Here is a 13,460-nt window from a genome sequence, read left to right on the forward strand (position 1 = left end):
TCCTGGATTCATTTATTTTTTGAAGGGTTTTTTGTGTCTCTATTTCCTTCAGTTCTGCTCTGATTTTAGTTATTTCTTGCCTTCTGCTAGCTTTTGAATGTGTTTGCTCTTGCTTTTCTAGTTCTTTTAATTGTGATGTTAGGGTGTCAATTTTGGATCTTTCCTGCTTTCTCTTGTGGGCATTTAGTGCTATAAATTTCCCTCTACACACTGCTTTGAATGCATCCCAGAGATTCTGGTATGTTGTGTCTTGGTTCTCGTTGGTTTCAAAGAACATCTTTATTTCTGCCTTCATTTCGTTATGTACCCAGTAGTCATTCAGGAGCAGGTTGTTCAGTTTCCACGTAGTTGAGCGGTTTTGAGTGAGATTCTTAATCCTGAGTTCTAGCTTGATTGCACTGTCATCTGAGAGATAGTTTGTTATAATTTCTGTTCTTTTACATTTATTGAGGAGAGCTTTACTTCCAAGTATATGGTCAATTTTGGAATAGGTGTGGTGTGGTGCTGAAAAAAATGTATATTCTGTTGATTTGGGGTGGAGAGTTCTGTAGATGTCTATTAGGTCTGCTTGGTGCAGAGCTGAGTTCAATTCCTGGGTATCCTTGTTGATTTTCTGTCTCGTTGATCTGTCTAATGTTGACAGTGGGGTGTTAAAGTCTCCCATTATTAATGTTTGGGAGTCTAAGTCTCTTTGTAGGTCACTCAGGACTTGCTTTATGAATCTGGGTGCTCCTGTATTGGGTGCATATGTATTTAGGATAGTTAGCTCTTCTTGTTGAATTAATCCCTTTACCATTATGTAATGGCCTTCTTTGTCTCTTTTGATCTTTGTTGGTTTAAAGTCTGTTTTATCAGAGACTAGGATTGCAACCCCTGCCTTTTTTTGTTTTCCATTTGCTTGGTAGATCTTCCTCCATCCTTTTATTTTGAGCCTATGTGTGTCTCTGCACGTGAGATGGGTTTCCTGAATACAGCACACTGATGGGTCTTGAGTCTTTATCCAATTTGCCAGTCTGTGTCTTTTAATTGGAGCATTTAGTCCATTTACATTTAAAGTTAATATTGTTATGTGTGAATCTGATCCTGTCATTATGACGTTAGCTGGTTATTTTGCTCGTTAGTTGATGCAGTCCCTTCCTAGTCTCGATGGTCTTTACAATTCGGTATGATTTTGCAGTGGCTGGTACCGGTTGTGCCTTTCCATGTTTAGCGCTTCCTTCAGGAGCTCTTTTAGGGCAGGCCTGGTGGTGACAAAATCTCTTAGCATTTGCTTGTCTGTAAAGTATTTTATTTCTCCTTCACTTATGAAGCTTAGTTTGGCAGGATATGAAATTCTGGGTTGAAAATTCTTTTCTTTAAGAATGTTGAATATTGGTCCCCACTCTCTTCTGGCTTGTAGGGTTTCTGCCGAGAGATCCGCTGTTAGTCTGATGGGCTTCCCTTTGATGGGAACCCGTCCTTTCTCTCTGGCTGCCCTTAACATTTTTTCCTTCATTTCAACTTTGGTGAATCTGACAATTATGTGTCTTGGAGTTGCTCTTCTCGAAGAGTATCTTTGTGGCGTTCTCTGTATTTCCTGAATCTGAATGTTGGCCTGCCTTGCTAGATTGGGGAAGTTCTCCTGGATAATATCCTGCAGAGTGTTTTCCAACTTGTTTCCATTCTCCCCGTCACTTTCAGGTACACCAATCAGACGTAGATTTGGTCTTTTCACATAGTCCCACATTTCTTGGAGGCTTTGCTCATTTCTTTTTATTCTTTTTTCTTTAAACTTCCCTTCTCGCTTCATTTCATTCATTTCATCTTCCATGGCTGATACCCTTTCTTCCATTTGATCGCATCGGCTCCTGAGGCTTCTGCAATCTTCACGTAGTTCTCGAGCCTTGGTTTTCAGCTCCATCAGCTCCTTTAAGCACTTCTCTGTATTGGTTATTCTAGTTATACATTCTTCTAAATTTTTTTCAAAGTTTTCAACTTCTTTGCCTTTGATTTGAATATCCTCCCGTAGCTCGGAGTAATTTGATCGTCTGAAGCCTTCTTCTCTCAGCTCATCAAAGTCATTCTCCGTCCAGCTTTGTTCCGTTGCTGGTGAGGAACTGCGTTCCTTTGGAGGAGGAGAGGTGCTCTGCATTTTAGAGTTTCCAGTTTTTCTGCTCTGTTTTTTCCCCATCTTTGTGGTTTTATCTACTTTTGGTCTTTGATGATGGTGATGTACAGATGGGTTTTTGGTGTGGATGTCCTTTCTGCTAGTTTTCCTTCTAACAGACAGGACCCTCAGCTGCAGGTCTGTTGGAGTACCTGGCCGGCCGTGTGAGGTGTCAGTCTGCCCCTGCTGGGGGGTGCCTCCCAGTTAGGCTGCTCGGGGGTCAGGGGTCAGGGACCCACTTGAGGAGGCAGTCAGCCCGTTCTCAGATCTCCAGCTGCGTGCTGGGAGAACCACTGCTCTCCTCAAAGCTGTCAGACAGGGACATTTAAGTCTGCAGAGGTTACTGCTGTCTTTTTGTTTGTCTGTGCCCTGCCCCCAGAGGTGGAGCCTACAGAGGCAGGCAGGCCTCCTTGAGCTGTGGTGGGCTCCACCCAGTTCAAGCTTCCAGGCTGCTTTGTTTACCTAAGCGAGCCTGGGCAATGGCGGGCGCCCCTCCCCCAGCCTCGCTGCCGACTTGCTGTTTGGTCTCTGACTGCTGTGCTAGCAATCAGCGAGACTCAGTGGGCGTAGGACCCTCTGAGCCAGGTGCGGGCTATACTCTCCTGGGGCACCGGTTCCTAAGCCCGTCGGAAAAACATAGTATTCGGGTGGGAGTGGCCCGACTTTCCAGGTGCCGTCTGTCACCCCTGGAAAGGGAACTCCCTGACCCCTTGCGCTTCCCGAGTGAGGCAATGCCTCGCCCCTGCTTCGGCTGGCGCACGGTGCGCTCACCCACTGACCTGCGCCCACTGTCTGGCACTCCCTAGTGAGATGAACACGGTACCTCAGATGGAAATGCAGAAATCACCCGTCTTCTGCGTCGCTCGCGCTGGGAGCTGTAGACCGGAGCTGTTCCTATTCGGCCATCATTGCTGCTGAATTTTGTCGAAGGCCTTTTTTGCATCTATTGGGATAATCATGTGGTTTTTGTCGTTAGTTCTGTTTATGTGATGGATTACGTTTATTGATTTGCATGTGAACAACTACCTACTTTCAGTCAAATTATCTCATGCTTGTTGTCAAGTTGAACGGACACTAGACAATGTAAGAAGTAAATTTCTAGACTATGCAGATTTTCCTGGGTGAGGTTGAAAAGAATATTGACCTCATCAGGTGACCTTGTCAAGATATTTAATTTCTCTCTTCTATACTTATTATAATTTAATACATTATGGATGTTTGTTTATTTAAGTTTACTACATTCATGAAGTTATTTGAAGGATAAACTAATGTTGGTAGTGATCTCACATATTCTCAGATAGGAGATTCCAGATAAGTGCCAAGTGGTAAGAACAAAACAGGGTTCAACTGTTAAATATTAAGAAAGTGTTACTCAGTGGTTTCAGTTTGTTCAGAAGTAGTGCAGGCCACCTCAGATGACCAGAATTACTTAGATGCTTTTGTTATGCTAGCATGACCTAAAAATCTGCTTGGGAACTAAATATTTGGGGCTCTTTTGTTTTTACTGACTAGTGCATGACATCATAATTTCTGCCAGTGTGCCCTGCTTTCTGGTAATTCAGCTCTTACCCCCATTGCTCCTCTCCTTTTCACATCCTGGCTAACCTCTGATCAGCCTTCAGAACCTGTATTTTGGGCGGGGTGTCCCTGTTTTGGGTGCTTCCTTTCTACCTCGTGCTTCCATCCTAACCCTACTGGGTATTTGCACCTGCTTATTTATTGGTTGTTCTCTTAAACAAGACCACAAGCATCTAGAAGTCAAAACCATGTGTTGCTCACTTTGGAATCTCTTGTAGAGGACCCATGCTCCATGATCCTTACAGCAAGGATGGTAAATCCGCAGTGGTGTAGGACTGTCTGCCTGTCTGCACATCTCCTAGAATGGTAAGACGGAGCGTGCTTGTGGTGATTGCTTAAAGGAACAGGGAGAGGCAGCATGGCACACTGTTCAAGAATAAGGACTCTGGATCCAGCCTGCCTGAGAGTAAACCCTCGCTCTGCCACTTTCTAGCTGTGTAACTTTGAAGAAGTTACTTACCCTTTCCGTGCCCAGTGCCCCTCATCCGTAGAATGAGGATAGTACATACTAGGAGGCTGTTGTCAGGATTAAATGAGATAGTATACTTCAGCTGTTTAGAATCATGCTAGTTCATAGTAAACACTTACTAAACGCTAGCTACTATTTTTAGGGATACTGACCCTAATGCAGAGTATATTAATGTATAGTATATTACCTTATGTAGTCTATTAAGGTTAGCCACAGAGAAATGTATGTTGAAATGTTGGAGACCTAGTAGAAGAGATAATTGTTTTAAGACACTTGGCTCTCAAGTAGAAGGCACGTTTGAAGGGGACCTAGCATGAAACCATAAGGCTTGGCAGGGTGCAGTGGCTCATGCCTGTAATCCCAGCACTTTGGGAGGCCAATGTGGGTGGATCATTTGAGGTCAGTAGTTCAAGGCCAGACTGGCGAACAAGGTGAAACCCTGACTCTACGAAAAATACAAAAATGAGCTGGGTGTGGTGGCGGGTGCTTGTAGTCCCAGCTACTCAAGAGGCTGAGGCAGGAGAATCACTTGAACCCGGAGGGTGGAGGTTGCAGTGAGTTGAGATCGCACCACTGCACTCCAGCCTGGGCAACAGAGGGAGTGAGACTCTGCCTCAAAAAATAAATAAATAGATATAAAATAAAATAAATAAGGCTTGTATAATTTAAAAATTGTTGGTCACCTCTGTCATAGCATTGAGTTAGAGATAAGTAATAATTTAAAGTTGTCAACTGGATACTCTTGGTTTGATTCTAAAATGTGTTCAGGTAGGCTACTTGAAGACTGAATAAAATGTCAGATACACTTTTTTTTGAGATGGAGTCTTGCTCTGTCGCCCAGGCTGGAGTGCAGTGGCAAGATCTCGGCTCACTGCAAGCTCCGCCTCCTGGGTTCACGCCATTCTCCTGCCTCAGTCTCCCGAGTAGCTGGGACTACAGGCGCTTGCCAGCGCACCCGGCTAATTTTTTATATTTTTGGTAGAGATGGGGTTTCACTGTGTTAGCCAGGATGGTCTCGATCTCCTAATGTTAGGTTCACTTTTGATTGACCCAAGCTTCTTTTGCTGCAAGTCCATCTGTGTATTTTTACCTCAACACAAAGCCACGTACACCCACATCCACACACGGATTCTTGACCCATGCTTAGCAATACTGGCCATGCCCTAAGGCATCTCAGGACAGTATTTGTTATTTTAGGAATTTCCCATCTTGAAGCACAGCCTTCTCTGTGATGTCAGTTTATTCAGACTTCAAAGTCTGCATGTAAACCTGTTATTGTGCCTACTGTAACTATTATGACTCGGCACCTCATTTCTCACTTACGGCCAAGCAAACCCCCCAATTATCCACACACGAATGGAGATCAATGGCATGGATGGTGCTAAGCAACAGATTTGGTTTTGAATTGAACTATGTGACTTTGGGAACATGAGATGTTCCTTTTACATTACAGTTTACTTTGGCTAACAAAGATTAGATAACATTAGATTTAGTCCTACTGTGGATGGTTTTTAAATTTCTGTGAATAATTTTCAAGAATTAGTACTTCGTGTAGACACTCACTGATCACTTTACACACTATTAGAGAGGCAGGTGGTGGAGAGGAGAAGGATGAGGTTTTGGAGTTTGACTCAGCTCAGATCCTGGCCCGGGCCGTGGTCCTGGCCCTTACTCTACTGTTATATTAGGTATATTGCGGTTGCCTTGACTGGATAACAGAGGTAATATTTCCTGTTCTGAATGTTAAGAGGATTAGAGAAGATAACATATTGGGGAGATATTGGCCCAAAGATATGAAATTAGATAGTTAGATAGGAGGAATAAAATATATACATAATTTAAAAATGTATATATATATACACACACACACACATACACACATATATATGTATATATATAGACCAGTTTTATATCTATTTATAAATAATTTATAAATAATTTATACATAAATAATTTATAAATAATTTATAAATAATTTATACATAAATAATTTATAAATAATTTATACATAAATAATTTATAAATAATTTATATAATAATTTATACATAAATTATTTATAAATAATTTATATATAATTTATACATAAATTATTTATGTATAATTTATATAATAATTTATACATAAATAATTTATATAATAATTTATACATAAATAATTATATAAATAATTTATACATAAATAATTATATAAATAATTTATACATAAATAATTATATAAATAATTTATACATAAATTATTCATATAATAATTTATACATAAATAATTTATAAATAATTTATACATAAATTATTCATATAATTTATACATAAATTATTCATATAATAATTTATACATAAATTATTCATATAATAATTTATACATAAATTATTCATATAATAATTTATACATAAATTATTCATATAATAATTTATACATAAATTATTCATATAATAATTTATACATAAATTATTAATAATTTATATATAATAATTTATAAATAATTTACATTATATAATTTATATATAAATTATATATAAATAATTTATATATAATAATTTATAAATAATTTATGTTATATAATTTATATATAATTTATATATAAGTTATATATAAATTATTTATATATGTTATATATAAATTATTTATATAAGTTATATATAAATTATATATAAGTTATATATAAATTATTTATATATAAGATATATAAATTATTTATATATAAGTTATATATAAATTATTTATATATAATATATAATAATTTATAAATTTACAAATTTATTTATAAATTCATTTCAGCATTCCTGATTGCCTAAATATGTTTCCTGAATTTACCTTTGGACAATTTGTAACATATTAGGTTGGTGCAAAAGTAATTGCGTTTTTGTCATTACTTTTAATAGCAAAAACTGCAATTACTTTTGCACAGACCTAATATTTCTGCTTCCCTAATTAGTTAATGAGCTAAATAAAATCCTTGAAACATGTTCATTTTAGAAAATACAAAGAAAACATCTAGAAAGCATCCACCACAGTGACACATGGTAGGTAATCAATCCATGTTACCTGTTATTAATATATACAATTTATAGAATTCTGAACTACCCTAATGAAAATCACAGTGCATGGAAGGATAATGGTCATATGTCTGTTATAATCTAGCCACAGAAAAGCAGTTTTTTTGTTTAGGTACTCCCTCCCAAATGTCTTTATTTTAGGTTTCCTAAATGCAAGAATTCTCTATGAAGTTTCCATATATAAGTAGACACTTATAATTTAAATTTTTCCATCCTACTTTAGGCACCATTTGGGAGGCACCTGTCACTATTTTGCAAGTCTTATTGGATGCCTTGGGTAGGAAGTCCTTTGGCATCTGCCAGGCAGTGGGAGAGAACCCAGCAAAGGGGGAGGCTGAGCGTCTCATAAGAGAGACTGGACCGTGGCAGCCTCAGAGAGATACGCAGGATCAGCGGGCACCCCACATAACTGGGGCCCCAAAAGAATGAGGCGTATTTTGGGGAAAGGCAGATAATTGCTGTAGAATACTTATTTATATAAAAATAAAATCAATTCATGCAGTTATATAGACCTTAGATTATATTTAATATAAGACAATGCACTGAAGAAAAAGTTTTATGTTAGACCAATAGAATTCAATTTTGAAATGTTAACTTTGATAATATATGCGTGTACTTTCTGGATTTTAAACTTTGTAAAAAAAACTTATCTAGTTATTTTAAGGTAATTGGAAAATGTATTTTGGCTGTTACTACTCTTGATTAAAATGAGGAGCAGGACAATATGTTTGAAAAAAACACAATATTGAAGGATGACAAAAGACCTGGCTCCTAGCTCTGTGACCTTCAGCAAGGTCACTTCACTTCTCTGGGGATCTTAAAAGGATGAGGTGCTTTCGTTTGTTAAAACTGATCTTGCTTTGTTTTGGGAGGGGCTGTTTTTTCCTTATTCAGCTCCAACATGCCCTGATTTTAATTAGTATCCTCACCTCTTTTTGTGCCAGAAGAAAAGCCAGCCCCAGGGCATTCAGAAAAAAATCCTATGCCCTGAAGCTCTTGAGCCACTGAGAACTTAATGAGCCAGGGAGAGAGACAACTCCCATCTTTCTGAAATGACAATTAAAAATATGTTGCATTGATTGGGTTTTTTATATTTATAAAATCTTTTACTTAAAGTGTACATAAAAGGATGATGGCATGACAATTAAGAGCTTCGGTTTGGAATCACAGTTATGGGTTTTAAATCCTGGGTCTGCCATTTACTTGGCTGAGATATGAAGGAACAAGTAATTTAATCTCCCAGAGCTTTAGTTTCCTCATTTGTAAAATAAGGATAGTAATACCTATCTCCCAGGCTTGTGATGAAGATTGAATGTGGTAATGTTTGTAAAAAAATCTTAGCACACACAGAAAAGTCCTAGTACAACGAGCTGACAGTAATAGTAGCTATTGTTAGCTACTACGGACATTGACTTGAACCACATCTGAGTGTGTTTGGGAGAACCACGGTAATGTTTACTTTGCAAAAACATGCTCTTTTTATTGTTTGATCACACTTTACTGTAATTATTGGTTTAATGTCTGACTATCCCCACTAGACTATACAATCTGGATCTGTGAGCCAGGGCCATGTCCCTCTTATCTGCCCTGAACACCTGATTAGCACAATACCTGGCATGTCATTTCTGTGTAGGTAACCAGAGGAGGTTATACCAGCTCCCCATGGATGGCAAACCTAACTCAGAATAGGGATTTGGGCGCCAGGAAGACAAAAGTAGGAGGTGAAAATAAGTTGTTTAGCATTCCATTTCCTTAGGATTACTCTAAATGGCTCAAATACAAGTTGAAGTATGAAATGCATAAGAATCAAGGTCTCCAGGTTGGTGTAGCCCTGGCCAGCTCAACGTGAAATGAGAGCCATGGGCAACAGCCTACAGCACCATATACAGCCGGGTGGAGAGTGACTTCACCTTAGATCTTTATGGTTTCTTCTTTGAGAAAATAATAAGTGGTTATCTGTGTTTTAATTTGTTAGAAGTAAATTTGTTCCACATTCCTTGTTTCCAAAGCCACTCAGTGACTTTATTAATGTGTATTGAAGTTATACGCGCAGCTTTTGATTAGTCCATCAACCAAGATCCTCTAAAAACAATGTTTTCCAGGCTGGGCGCGGTAGCTCACGCCTGTAATCCCAGCACTTTGGGAGGCTGAGGCGGGCGGATCACGAGGTCAGGAGATCGAGACCATCCTGGCTCACACGGTGAAACCCCGTCTCTACTAAAAATACAAAAAATTAGCCAGGAGTGGTGGTGGGCGCCGGTAGTCCCAGCTACTCGGGAAGCTGAGGCAGGAGAATGGCGTGAACCCAGGAGGCGGAGCTTGCAGTGAGCAAAGATCGCTCCACTGCACTCCAGCCTGGGCTACAGGGCAAGACTCCGTCTCAAAAAAAAAAAAAAAAAAAAAGACAAAAACAATGTTTTCCTCCATAAATGAAGTTATGTCCTCAACCTGAAAGTCATGGATATGGATTGGTCCAGTGTCATGTAGATTTGCAACCTTTCAGAATAATGAAGAAACTTTGGTATTAGTCATAAAGAGGGCACACTCTGAGCAGGAAGGCTGGCCAAGGGCCAGGAGGATATTGTTCACAAAAGACCTGCAACAGAGAATCTGAAATTTGGATAATCTTACCAAGGTGTTGAAATCAGCTTCTTAGTGTTACCGAAAAGGAAGAAAGATTTCCAGACAGAGACTAAATAAGTCTCCTAATCAATGTGAAAGAATATGTGCCTTGGGAACAAACTGGAGTGGATATTATGTTCATCTCTTTCTCAATCCTGTCTTTCAATAACACACGTCAGTTTTTTTTTGTTATTTTTTGTTTTTTAAATTTATTTTTATTGTGTGTGTGTGTGTGTTTTTATTATAGTCTAAGTTCTAGGGTACATGTGCACAACGTGCAGGTTTCATACATAGGTTTACATGTGCCATGTTGGTTTGCTACACCCATCAACTCGTCATTTACATTAGGGATTTCTCCTAATGCTATCCCTTCCCCCTACCCCCACCCCCAACAGGCCCCCGTGTGTGATGTTCTCCACCCTGTGTCCAAGTGATCTCATTGTTTAATTCCCACCTGTGAGTGAGAACATGCGGTGTTTGGTTTTCTGTCCTTGTGATAGTTTGCTGAGAATAATGGTTTCCAGCTTCATCCATATCCCTGCAAAGGACATGAATTCATCCTTTTTTATGGCTGTATAGTATTCCATGGTATATATGTGCCACATTTTCTTAATCCAGTCTATCATTGATGGACATTTGGGTTGGTTCCAAGTCTTTGCCATTGTGAATAGTGCCACAATAAACATACGAACACACATCAATTTTTGCCAGATACAAACAGAGAGGTGTGAATTAAAGTCACTGTTGAGTAAGTCTGTGATATGTGTCTTTCAACAGAAAGAATGAAAAGTCTCTGAAAGAACAAACAAGGGCCTTCACATCCAAATTGTTAAAAAAAAAAATACTGGGGTAGATGTATGGTTTCTGAAATCATCTCCAAATGGATACTATCTATTAAATGTTTGTCTCCAACATAGTTCACATTGAAATTCAAATGGAAATGATTTTTTCCTGGGAATAGAGTCAATATGTAGTGACTTAAGATATTTTTCAAAAAGGGGCCATGTGTGGTGGTTCACACCTGTAATCTCAGCCCTTTAGGAGGCTGAGGTGGGTGGATCACCTGAGGTCAGGAGTTCGAGACCAGCTTGGCCAACATGGGGAAACCCCATCTCTACTAAAAATACAAAAATTAGCTGGGCATGGTGGTGCACACCTGTAATCCCAGCTACTCGGGAGGCTGAGGCAGGAGAATCACTTGAACCCGGGAGGTGGAGGTTGCAGTGAGCTAAGATTGCACCACTGCACTCCAGCCTGGGCGACACAGTGAGACTCCATCTCAAAAAAGAAAAAGATACATAAAAAAGGATATATTTAAAAAGATATTAAATATTAATATAAGCCAAACTCATGATTCCTAAATTTCTCCAGAAAGTTTCAATATGGCTTAAATTAACATAGACCCAATTCCTCATCCGCCTGGGTAATTTATCCTGTGATTTGTAGCAATACTGTGTCTGTGTTTGTAATGCTCCTTTCAGTGAACTCCCTGTGCCAAGCTATGCTTATGATTTCTATCATCTTCATCCCCCAACTGGCCACTATTAATAATCAGATATTTATTTATTTGTAATCAACCATGGTATCTGGCACTGGCATTCTATTTTAGTGAAGCTCAATATTTTCAGAAAAATCTCAGACCATGTTTTCAGGGCATATTTACACTAAGAGTAATACTAAGGTATAGTTTCAGGAGAGAAGATAGCCTAACCTGTACTGGGAAAAAAGTAGAGAAAAATAGAAAGCATTATGCAATTATAGTCATCCTATAATAATGTACTTCATGAAGAATTTTTCAGTTATGCTCATTCCTTTAGTTGTCTGCAGTAAAAAGGGTGCCAACAGACAGATCTGATGCCATCTTCTAGGATTTCCAGGTGTTTCAGGGGCCAAATGACATGCACCTCCAGTTTGGCAGGCATGCTGCTTGTTGTCTGTGCATAATCTCATTAAAACAACATAAAAGCAGGGCTGACTGCAGAAATCCAGGGCATCTTTTTCAGATGTGTAACACAATATTTAATGAAAGTATCTTTTCTGAAACTCCCAGGTCAGCACTCCTGATTTGGCCAGCTTTTTTCACCTGTGGACTTCCCTGCTCAGTTCTCGTGTGTGTGTGTGTGTGTGTGTGTGTGTGTGTGTGTGTGTGTGTGTGTGTGTGTGTGTGTGTGTGTGCGCGCGCGCGCAGATTGAGGGTGTTTTTCCTCACTTGTACAAACCCTCTGTCTCTGCCATTGCCCCGTAAGGGAACCTGCTGAAGTTTCTCAGATGCCAGAGCACAGTTAGTGCTCCAGGGCAGGAGGGGCTTCCCCCTAGTTGTTCTGTTGCAGCTGTTCCTTGCCCCATCAGTCACCCTGATGTCCCAGGAAAGGCAACACAAGAGTGAGTAAAGAAAGGGTCACAGAGCAGCATTTCTTGTGCACGTAACTCCATCCTAACTGAAAATGCACAAGTGGGCCCTGTGTCCCTGATCAATGTGATATGTGTCTTAAAGTACTGAGGTTCACTAAAACAGGAAGCCAGTGCCAGGTACCATGCATGCTTGATTAAAAGCACGCCCTGCTTCCTGCTCCCCTGGCTAGTGATGGGCCCACCCTATTACACCACCCTGCCTGCAACTCAGACCACACCAGAAAGCCTGCCCATGGGCAGAGCCAGAGTTCAGAGATAGTGACACTTCAAGTAGGAGGGGGTGCAGCAAGGCTCAGGACGACCCCAGGCAGCACTGGGTGGCCTTGATCTTATACTGAAGCCTGGCCTTGGCTCTTGAACTTGGCTCCCCTGCACCCTGGGGAAGGAACTAACCTTGGGCCCTATCTTGCCTTCCCCTGGACCTCTTACTCTCTTGCCTTCATCTCCCCTATGGATTCTGTGCAATCAAAACAGGCCCTCCGACCCTGGCTTTATTTTACACTGAAAAGCACTGAGATTTCTTTTGCCTTGCAATGGAAGTTTATGGGCCCCAAATAAGAGTTACTCTTTACAAAAACAAACAAACAAAAACCTACAATCAACCTATTCTTCTGGAGAAAGCTAAACAAACATGAGAACACACATAGTCCCTGAGATTTTGGTGTACTTTTCTCATTCCTTGTTCTCTGGGTGAATATATCTCCCCTGAAAGGATTTCCTCTAGTCCGCTACTGCAAGTGATCTTGTTTTTTGTCCTCAGTAGCACTGTTCATACCTTTGTTTCGTGGCCTTCACAGGGGAAGGACTGTCTTGTTTATCTTTGCATCTGCTCCTGCTGCGGTCATCGGCAGAGCACTGTGACCTGCCATATGGGAGATCCTTAATAGCAATTTATCACTAAATGATAGCTATTGATTCATTTCCCCACTAGACTGCAGCGATTAGTGACAATTTGCACACAGCAGGTGCTTAATAAACATTTACTAAATTGAATATGAAAGCAAAAGCAATCTTTCGTTTTCTGACTACAGTCTGCCTAAATGATTTGCGCTGCAGAACAGAATAAATAGATGGAAAGCTTGGCAAGGTTAAGGCAGAGTGCGGAGGAAAGGTGCTGGCTGAGTCAGGAGACCCTGGCTGTGACTACTTTTGCTTTGATCTTGCCCCGGTGGATGCCCT

The 13,460-nt window shown here is 39.9% G+C and overlaps 1 protein-coding gene across 3 annotated transcripts in view; it reads left to right on the forward strand.

Annotated features, from left to right (window-relative positions):
- Window positions 1-13,460, forward strand: part of CLDN10 (claudin 10) — a 156,790-nt gene that overhangs the window by 138,513 nt on the left and 4,817 nt on the right. The gene's annotated exons all lie outside the window — the stretch shown is intronic.

The sequence above is a fragment of the Pongo abelii genome, chromosome 14 (assembly GCF_028885655.2).
Source record: "Pongo abelii isolate AG06213 chromosome 14, NHGRI_mPonAbe1-v2.0_pri, whole genome shotgun sequence".
In the NCBI taxonomy this organism is placed as follows: Eukaryota; Metazoa; Chordata; class Mammalia; order Primates; family Hominidae; genus Pongo; species Pongo abelii.